This window comes from Styela clava, chromosome 15 (genome assembly GCF_964204865.1).
Source record: "Styela clava chromosome 15, kaStyClav1.hap1.2, whole genome shotgun sequence".
Lineage (NCBI taxonomy): Eukaryota > Metazoa > Chordata > Ascidiacea > Stolidobranchia > Styelidae > Styela > Styela clava.
Window position 1 is genome coordinate 3,612,501 of NC_135264.1, and position 7,500 is coordinate 3,620,000.

Consider the following 7,500-nt stretch of genomic DNA (forward strand, 5'->3'; position numbering starts at 1 on the left):
TAACCTAACCCTAGGTAAGGCATGTCAGAGCGAAAGACAGTAAACTCGAATGAGCCAAGAAAGAGCGGTGCGGGGCCGGTCGGAGCGCACCCTTTTCTCGGTGGCTGGCGGGCGAGAGAGTGCTGCGTCGCCGGCATCGGCGTCGAAAGAAGCCGAGCCGAAAAAAGTTAAAGTACAAACGTGCAAGCATACTAACCTAACCCTAGGTAAGGCATGTCAGAGCGAAAGACAGTAATTTCGAATGAGCCAAGAAAGAGCGGTGCGGGGCCGGTCGGAGCGCACCCTTTTCTCGGTGGCTGGCGGGCGAGAGAGTGCTGCGTCGCCGGCATCGGCGTCGAAAGAAGCCGAGCCGAAAAAAGTTAAAGTACAAACGTGCAAGCATACTAACCTAACCCTAGGTAAGGCATGTCAGAGCGAAAGACAGTAATTTCGAATGAGCCAAGAAAGAGCGGTGCGGGGCCGGTCGGAGCGCACCCTTTTCTCGGTGGCTGGCGGGCGAGAGAGTGCTGCGTCGCCGGCATCGGCGTCGAAAGAAGCCGAGCCGAAAAAAGTTAAAGTACAAACGTGCAAGCATACTAACCTAACCCTAGGTAAGGCATGTCAGAGCGAAAGACAGTAAACTCGAATGAGCCAAGAAAGAGCGGTGCGGGGCCGGTCGGAGCGCACCCTTTTCTCGGTGGCTGGCGGGCGAGAGAGTGCTGCGTCGCCGGCATCGGCGTCGAAAGAAGCCGAGCCGAAAAAAGTTAAAGTACAAACGTGCAAGCATACTAACCTAACCCTAGGTAAGGCATGTCAGAGCGAAAGACAGTAATTTCGAATGAGCCAAGAAAGAGCGGTGCGGGGCCGGTCGGAGCGCACCCTTTTCTCGGTGGCTGGCGGGCGAGAGAGTGCTGCGTCGCCGGCATCGGCGTCGAAAGAAGCCGAGCCGAAAAAAGTTAAAGTACAAACGTGCAAGCATACTAACCTAACCCTAGGTAAGGCATGTCAGAGCGAAAGACAGTAATTTCGAATGAGCCAAGAAAGAGCGGTGCGGGGCCGGTCGGAGCGCACCCTTTTCTCGGTGGCTGGCGGGCGAGAGAGTGCTGCGTCGCCGGCATCGGCGTCGAAAGAAGCCGAGCCGAAAAAAGTTAAAGTACAAACGTGCAAGCATACTAACCTAACCCTAGGTAAGGCATGTCAGAGCGAAAGACAGTAAACTCGAATGAGCCAAGAAAGAGCGGTGCGGGGCCGGTCGGAGCGCACCCTTTTCTCGGTGGCTGGCGGGCGAGAGAGTGCTGCGTCGCCGGCATCGACGTCGAAAGAAGCCGAGCCGAAAAAAGTTAAAGTACAAACGTGCAAGCATACTAACCTAACCCTAGGTAAGGCATGTCAGAGCGAAAGACAGTAATTTCGAATGAGCCAAGAAAGAGCGGTGCGGGGCCGGTCGGAGCGCACCCTTTTCTCGGTGGCTGGCGGGCGAGAGAGTGCTGCGTCGCCGGCATCGGCGTCGAAAGAAGCCGAGCCGAAAAAAGTTAAAGTACAAACGTGCAAGCATACTAACCTAACCCTAGGTAAGGCATGTCAGAGCGAAAGACAGTAAACTCGAATGAGCCAAGAAAGAGCGGTGCGGGGCCGGTCGGAGCGCACCCTTTTCTCGGTGGCTGGCGGGCGAGAGAGTGCTGCGTCGCCGGCATCGGCGTCGAAAGAAGCCGAGCCGAAAAAAGTTAAAGTACAAACGTGCAAGCATACTAACCTAACCCTAGGTAAGGCATGTCAGAGCGAAAGACAGTAATTTCGAATGAGCCAAGAAAGAGCGGTGCGGGGCCGGTCGGAGCGCACCCTTTTCTCGGTGGCTGGCGGGCGAGAGAGTGCTGCGTCGCCGGCATCGGCGTCGAAAGAAGCCGAGCCGAAAAAAGTTAAAGTACAAACGTGCAAGCATACTAACCTAACCCTAGGTAAGGCATGTCAGAGCGAAAGACAGTAAACTCGAATGAGCCAAGAAAGAGCGGTGCGGGGCCGGTCGGAGCGCACCCTTTTCTCGGTGGCTGGCGGGCGAGAGAGTGCTGCGTCGCCGGCATCGGCGTCGAAAGAAGCCGAGCCGAAAAAAGTTAAAGTACAAACGTGCAAGCATACTAACCTAACCCTAGGTAAGGTATGTTAGAGCGAAAGACAGTAAACTCGAATGAGCCATGAAAGAGCGGTGCGGGGCCGGTCGGAGCGCACCCTTTTCTCGGTGGCTGGCGGGCGAGAGAGTGCTGCGTCGCCAGCATCGGCGTCGAAAGAAGCCGAGCCGAAAAAAGTTAAAGTACAAACGTGCAAGCATACTAACCTAACCCTAGGTAAGGCATGTCAGAGCGAAAGACAGTAAACTCGAATGAGCCAAGAAAGAGCGGTGCGGGGCCGGTCGGAGCGCACCCTTTTCTCGGTGGCTGGCGGGCGAGAGAGTGCTGCGTCGCCGGCATCGGCGTCGAAAGAAGCCGAGCCGAAAAAAGTTAAAGTACAAACGTGCAAGCATACTAACCTAACCCTAGGTAAGGCATGTCAGAGCGAAAGACAGTAATTTCGAATGAGCCAAGAAAGAGCGGTGCGGGGCCGGTCGGAGCGCACCCTTTTCTCGGTGGCTGGCGGGCGAGAGAGTGCTGCGTCGCCGGCATCGGCGTCGAAAGAAGCCGAGCCGAAAAAAGTTAAAGTACAAACGTGCAAGCATACTAACCTAACCCTAGGTAAGGCATGTCAGAGCGAAAGACAGTAAACTCGAATGAGCCAAGAAAGAGCGGTGCGGGGCCGGTCGGAGCGCACCCTTTTCTCGGTGGCTGGCGGGCGAGAGTGTGCTGCGTCGCCGGCATCGGCGTCGAAAGAAGCCGAGCCGAAAAAAGTTAAAGTACAAACGTGCAAGCATACTAACCTAACCCTAGGTAAGGCATGTCAGAGCGAAAGACAGTAATTTCGAATGAGCCAAGAAAGATCGGTGCGGGGCCGGTCGGAGCGCACCCTTTTCTCGGTGGCTGGCGGGCGAGAGAGTGCTGCGTCGCCGGCATCGGCGTCGAAAGAAGCCGAGCCGAAAAAAGTTAAAGTACAAACGTGCAAGCATACTAACCTAACCCTAGGTAAGGCATGTCAGAGCGAAAGACAGTAATTTCGAATGAGCCAAGAAAGAGCGGTGCGGGGCCGGTCGGAGCGCACCCTTTTCTCGGTGGCTGGCGGGCGAGAGAGTGCTGCGTCGCCGGCATCGGCGTCGAAAGAAGCCGAGCCGAAAAAAGTTAAAGTACAAACGTGCAAGCATACTAACCTAACCCTAGGTAAGGCATGTCAGAGCGAAAGACAGTAAACTCGAATGAGCCAAGAAAGAGCGGTGCGGGGCCGGTCGGAGCGCACCCTTTTCTCGGTGGCTGGCGGGCGAGAGAGTGCTGCGTCGCCGGCATCGGCGTCGAAAGAAGCCGAGCCGAAAAAAGTTAAAGTACAAACGTGCAAGCATACTAACCTAACCCTAGGTAAGGCATGTCAGAGCGAAAGACAGTAATTTCGAATGAGCCAAGAAAGAGCGGTGCGGGGCCGGTCGGAGCGCACCCTTTTCTCGGTGGCTGGCGGGCGAGAGAGTGCTGCGTCGCCGGCATCGGCGTCGAAAGAAGCCGAGCCGAAAAAAGTTAAAGTACAAACGTGCAAGCATACTAACCTAACCCTAGGTAAGGCATGTCAGAGCGAAAGACAGTAAACTCGAATGAGCCAAGAAAGAGCGGTGCGGGGCCGGTCGGAGCGCACCCTTTTCTCGGTGGCTGGCGGGCGAGAGAGTGCTGCGTCGCCGGCATCGGCGTCGAAAGAAGCCGAGCCGAAAAAAGTTAAAGTACAAACGTGCAAGCATACTAACCTAACCCTAGGTAAGGCATTTCAGAGCGAAAGACAGTAATTTCGAATGAGCCAAGAAAGAGCGGTGCGGGGCCGGTCGGAGCGCACCCTTTTCTCGGTGGCTGGCGGGCGAGAGAGTGCTGCGTCGCCGGCATCGGCGTCGAAAGAAGCCGAGCCGAAAAAAGTTAAAGTACAAACGTGCAAGCATACTAACCTAACCCTAGGTAAGGCATGTCAGAGCGAAAGACAGTAAACTCGAATGAGCCAAGAAAGAGCGGTGCGGGGCCGGTCGGAGCGCACCCTTTTCTCGGTGGCTGGCGGGCGAGAGAGTGCTGCGTCGCCGGCATCGGCGTCGAAAGAAGCCGAGCCGAAAAAAGTTAAAGTACAAACGTGCAAGCATACTAACCTAACCCTAGGTAAGGCATGTCAGAGCGAAAGACAGTAATTTCGAATGAGCCAAGAAAGAGCGGTGCGGGGCCGGTCGGAGCGCACCCTTTTCTCGGTGGCTGGCGGGCGAGAGAGTGCTGCGTCGCCGGCATCGGCGTCGAAAGAAGCCGAGCCAAAAAAAGTTAAAGTACAAACGCGATGCTAATGAGCGAGCCGTTGTCTCGACTAATATGTAGGGGGCGTTCGATCGAGCGTCTGGCTTGAGCGCTTGTCGGCCTAGCAGAACGGTCGCATTGTTATGCCCGGGTTTTAGGCACCGCTGCAGGCGGCCGGCAGAGCTCTTGTTTGTGCGAAACTGAATGGATCGAGCCCGAGAGAGGGCGAGCAAAGAAAAAACGCAAATCGCTCCGCCTGGCACTGCCGGCGAGAGCGTGGACGTCGCGGCCAGCGACTGTCGAAGCTGAGTACGGCCGCAGGCGATCGCCTCGGTCTTAAACGAATGCGACGAGCACGCGCCGGGCGGCCCAGCAAGGGCCGAGCGCAGCTGTCGCAGCTATCTGGTTGATCCTGCCAGTAGTGATATGCTTGTCTCAAAGATTAAGCCATGCAGGTGCAAGTACGAGTTCTCGTAAAGCGAAACTGCGAATGGCTCATTAAATCAGTCTTGGTTTATTTGGTCTCGTAAGCAAAGTGGATAACTGTGGTAATTCTAGAGCTAATACATGCATTAAGCGCCGACTTCGGGAGGCGCGCTTTTATCAGATCAAAACCGACCGGGTTCGTCCTGTGACGTTTGATGACTCTGGATAACCACGCGGATCGTACGGTCTCTGCACCGACGACGTATCATTCAAGTGTCTGCCCTATCAACTGTCGAAGGTACGCTACGTGCCTACCTTTGTGATAACGGGTAACGGGGAATCAGGGTTCGATTCCGGAGAGGGAGCCTGAGAAACGGCTACCACATCCAAGGAAGGCAGCAGGCGCGCAAATTACCCATTCCCGACACGGGGAGGTAGTGACGAAAAATAACAATACAGGACTCTAACGAGGCCCTGTAATTGGAATGAGTATATCCTAAAACTCTTAACGAGTATCCATTGGAGGGCAAGTCTGGTGCCAGCAGCCGCGGTAATTCCAGCTCCAACAGTGTATGCTAAAGTTGTTGCGGTTGAAAAGCTCGTAGTTGGATTTTGGGCGAGCGCCGCCGGTCCGTCGCAAGGCGTGTCACTGGTTGCGTTCGCCTCACCTTCGGTTCTCCGTCGGTGCTCTTGACTGAGTGTCGGCGGTGGCCGATAAGTTTACTTTGAAAAAATTAGAGTGTTCAAAGCAGGCTGTTCGCCTGCATAGTGTTGCATGGAATAATGGAATAGGACCTCGGTTCTATTTTGTTGGTTTTCGGAGCACGAGGTAATGATTAAGAGGGACAGACGGGGGCGTCCGTACTCTGCCGTTAGAGGTGAAATTCTTGGATCGGCGGAAGACGAACTACTGCGAAAGCATTCGCCAAGAATGTTTTCTTTAATCAAGAGCGAAAGTCAGAGGTTCGAAGACGATCAGATACCGTCCTAGTTCTGACTATAAACGATGCCAACTAGCGATCGGGAGGCGTTACCATGACGACCTTTCCTGCAGCTTCCGGGAAACCAAAGTCTTTGGGTTCCGGGGGAAGTATGGTTGCAAAGCTGAAACTTAAAGGAATTGACGGAAGGGCACCACCAGGAGTGGAGCCTGCGGCTTAATTTGACTCAACACGGGGAAACTCAGCCGGCCCGGACACAGGTAGGATTGACAGATTGAGAGCTCTTTCTTGATTCTGTGGGTGGTGGTGCATGGCCGTTCTTAGTTGGTGGAGCGATTTGTCTGGTTAATTCCGATAACGAACGAGACTCTGGCATGCTAAATAGTTACGCGACCTTCTCGGTCGGCGTCTAACTTCTTAGAGGGACTAGTGGCGTTTAGCCACACGAGATTGAGCAATAACAGGTCTGTGATGCCCTTAGATGTCCGGGGCCGCACGCGCGCTACACTGAGTGAAGCAGCGAGTGTCTAACCTAGGCCGAAAGGTCCGGGTAACCCGTTGAACCTCATTCGTGATTGGGATAGGGACTTGCAATTGTTTCCCTTGAACGAGGAATTCCCAGTAAGCGCAAGTCATCAACTTGCGTTGATTACGTCCCTGCCCTTTGTACACACCGCCCGTCGCTACTACCGATTGAATGGTTTAGTGAGATCCTTGGATCGGCCCCGTCGCGGCTGGCAACGGCCGCGTCGGCGTGTCGAGAAGACGATCAAACTTGATCATTTAGAGGAAGTAAAAGTCGTAACAAGTTTTCCGTAGGTGAACCTGCGGAAGGATCATTACCGAAGGTGGTGGTAGGCCCCGGCCGACCGCGCACTTAATTGTCTTTGGGTGCCGCCGAGAGGGCGGCCGTCAATCGGGGTTCCGCCCCGTGCGACACGCGTAACACGTTGGCATAGCAAGGCAGCCGAGTGCGATGGTGGCTTCTAGGCACCGCGCTCGATGTGCCGCCGGCCCAGCCCGGCGGTCGCTCGGCGCCGTTTGTTGGTGTTTTTGTGCAGTTGTTGTCGGTGGTGGTTTTGTGGTCGATCCCACAGTGTGACGTCCGCGCGCTTCGGCGCCGGGCGAAACGTCGAGGACGACTCTTAACGGTGGATCACTCGGCTCGCGAGTCGATGAAGGACGCAGCCAAGTGCGAGAAGTAATGTGAATTGCAGAACACATTGAACGTCGACCTTCTGAACGCGAATTGCGGTTTCGGGTCAATCCCGGGACCGCGTCTGCCTCAGGGTCGCGTTCGTCCTCACCCGAGGGTCGTCGCCTGGCCTCTGCGAAGACGGCCGGGCGTCGCCCCAAGTTGAAGCGGTCGCCGAGCTTTCTCGGCGCGACCGCGTGTCCCGTACACCGCCGGCCCCTCGACGTGTTCAACTACGTTCGAGGGGCGGGTCCAGGTCGGTCGGTCCGGTCACGAGATCAAGACCGACCGTGGGCCAAGGCGGCGACGGTACGCGCTCGGTCGGCGCCGGCGGCGACGACTTGCGATGCCAGCGGGCCGTGTAAGAAGCGGCCCGCTTGACACATACGACCTGAGTTCAGGCGAGAGCACCCGCTGAATTTAAGCATATTATTAAGCGGAGGAAAAGAAACCAACAGGGATTCCCTGAGTAACGGCGAGTGAACCGGGAAGAGTCCAGCGTCGAATCTGCGCGCTTTTCGAGCGCGCCGAGTTGTGACGTACGGAAGTCCCAGTGCGGCTGACGGCGAGCGCC

At 55.8% G+C, this 7,500-nt stretch overlaps 2 non-coding genes and 1 pseudogene across 2 annotated transcripts; all 3 read left to right on the plus strand.

Moving 5' to 3' along the window:
* The first annotated feature begins 4,763 nt into the window (after positions 1 to 4,763).
* On the plus strand, positions 4,764 to 6,573 carry LOC144413374 (small subunit ribosomal RNA). Its single transcript, XR_013469408.1, has one exon. It is a non-coding gene; the product is annotated as a small subunit ribosomal RNA (ribosomal RNA).
* A 298-nt stretch (positions 6,574 to 6,871) lies between these two features.
* Positions 6,872 to 7,025, plus strand: LOC144413234 (5.8S ribosomal RNA). Its single transcript, XR_013469271.1, has one exon. It is a non-coding gene; the product is annotated as a 5.8S ribosomal RNA (ribosomal RNA).
* A 288-nt stretch (positions 7,026 to 7,313) lies between these two features.
* The window catches only part of LOC144413466 (large subunit ribosomal RNA), a 3,695-nt pseudogene continuing 3,508 nt past the window's right edge, over positions 7,314 to 7,500 (plus strand).